Here is a 581-nt window from a genome sequence, read left to right on the forward strand (position 1 = left end):
TCTGAGGTAAGAGAGTGTGCAACTGTGTTAAACAAGTTCTCTTCTGAACTCTGTTACTTACTAGCTATATGGCCTTGCACAATTTACCAAACTTTCCTGAGCCTCATTGTGATCGTTTATAAAATGCGGGTATATTATGTGACTGCCCCTTCTGCATCCCTTGTTTTATTTTCAAGGATAAGACATTAGCAGTTGCTTTGAAGCAGAAACACCTGGAAACAACCTAAATGACCATCCATAAGAGAATGGTAAAAGAAATTCTGACCCAAGCCTACTGTGGGATATTATGCAGCAGTTACCAAGAGTTCAACAGATATCCACGTTATAAGTCTGTTCCCCTTGACATATTATGAAGTAAGAAAATACACATAATAAAATTTCATTTGATAAAAATGCTTAGCATATATGTGTATTGCTAATAATAAGAGTACCTAACCCTTAAAAAATGCTTACTATGTAGCAAGCACGGCTGTAAGCAGTCCACATAGAATTTCACTTAATCCTCACAGTAACCCACTAAGATAGGACTGCTGTCATTCCCACTTCTGCAGATGAGAAAACCGAGATCATATATGTCGTAA

Source organism: Meles meles, chromosome 4 (genome assembly GCF_922984935.1).
Source record: "Meles meles chromosome 4, mMelMel3.1 paternal haplotype, whole genome shotgun sequence".
Lineage (NCBI taxonomy): Eukaryota > Metazoa > Chordata > Mammalia > Carnivora > Mustelidae > Meles > Meles meles.